The 1881-nt window shown below is 46.7% G+C and overlaps 1 pseudogene; it reads right to left on the bottom strand.

The window, feature by feature from the left end:
* Positions 1-1182: 1182 nt before the first annotated feature.
* Positions 1183-1288, bottom strand: Gm51428 (annotated as a pseudogene).
* Positions 1289-1881: the final 593 nt, after the last annotated feature.

Below are 1881 nucleotides of genomic sequence, written 5' to 3'. Positions count from 1 at the left end.
TATACAGGATTACCTCTACTGTACTGTCAGGCAAGGTGCAGGGCTGCTCTCCAAGTGCTACAGGAGGTGCCCTTGCTAGGCCAGCTCTCTTGCTACAATGCCTTAGGTGGCAAGGGATGAGGGAAGGGTGCATTTCACCCTTGCCCATGTCACTGCACAGCAGACAAGTGTACCCCTGCCACCATGGTCAGCTCTACTGCTCTGCCCATATGAGGAGGAGGGCCCACTCTTCCATGTTTTTCAGCTTATGAGGGACAGGGACAGATCTTCTACTGTCATGACCCCAGGGCCAGGTTTTTCACCTGCCTCAGGTGGGGGGGGGGGGGGGCAAGAATGTAGGGAAGTATCCTACCTCATGGGAGAAAAGCAGCATGTCCAACTCCGCCCTCCCATTTCCTTGGGGACAGCTCACCAGCACTCCTTCAATGTGCAGGCCTTCTCCTTCTACCACTGTAGCACAGTAGTGGTTGAGTCAGCTTTCCTGCTCTCAAGCCCCCACAGCTAGCTCTCCCACAATGCCCAGGTGAGAGGTAGATCCAATTCCACACAACCCTCAGATAGCAACATGTCCTTAGGCAGCAGGTCAGACCAGGAATATCTGTCTGTCTTTTGGTGGTAACAGACCCCTGCTACTGCATTTCCATGGCTTGAGATGTGGCCCCTGGTGGGAGCACAGGCCAGTACCACACTATGGTCCCAGGTGGCATCACCAGCTGCTCTCATAAGTTTGTTCCTCACCTGGAGTCTCCAGCTCTGCCTCTGTCCATGATGTCCACATTCTTTTGTTTATTTTTCTCTTCCATTTCTCTACCATTTACTTGCTCCTCTTAGTGGAGCCTGGGGTTATCCCAGGAGTGGTCAGGAATGCTATGACTTGTTGGTGCATTGTAGACCAGGCAAGATTAAATAACTTGGGTCTTGTCTGCTCCCACTGGCCTGTGCAGTAGTAGCCAGTGGTGATCTCAGATGAGCTCCCTATTCAGGCAGGCCCCATGGTACCTGTCTGGTGGTCATCTTGGGTTCACTCTTTGCCTGCTGAGTGTCCATATGAACTTCATCTGTTTTGGGCTCCTTTCCAAACAGGGTTTGGGCTCATTCCATGCTTTGGAAGACCAACAGGCCTGTGCAGTGGTGTACAATGGTCATCTCAGGCTCTCTCTCTCTTTTTTTCCCCTCTCAGGGAATATTGGGCAACTAATCACTCAGTTGTTCACAGGTCAGAACACTGAGCATAGACACCTAGTGGTGCACAGACAGCAGACACACCTGCATTGCCTCTAGGGGCAGGAGGCAGTTAGTACATTTTTTTTAAACATAAAGATAATGGCAGTAGTTGATTTCAGATGGGCCAGCTCAAGGTTCCACAAAAGGATATAAAGGACAGTGATGACAATGGTCCCCAGAAACTAACCTCATGAATTTTTTTCCTAGGGGAACATTGCAGAGTATGATTGCCTTTACTCCAATAACTTTTCCAACTTTAGAGATTCATATATATATATATATATATATATATATATATATATAGTATGTGTGTGTAGATGTAAGTGTGTGTGTATATATATATATATATATATATATATATATATATATATATATGCATATATGATACTCTTGCATCTTACACATCTAATTAGGTTGGATTATATGTAAAATGGGATCCTAAGAAATGCATGGTCTTTTTCAAGAAGTGTTCACCCTGAGGTGGGGTTTTGGTCCACTTCTGCAGAGTATATTCTTGTGCTGAAAGAAGGTTCAATTCCTGACACCCACATGGCAAATCACAACTACCTATAACTCCAGTTCGAGGGCATCCAACATCCTTTTCTGGCTTCCTTGGGATTCAGGCACATATGTGGTGCACAGATATACTTGCAAGCA

This window comes from Mus musculus, chromosome 18 (assembly GCF_000001635.26).
Source record: "Mus musculus strain C57BL/6J chromosome 18, GRCm38.p6 C57BL/6J".
Classification (NCBI taxonomy): domain Eukaryota; kingdom Metazoa; phylum Chordata; class Mammalia; order Rodentia; family Muridae; genus Mus; species Mus musculus.
This window is presented reverse-complemented; position numbering and strand designations above follow the sequence as displayed.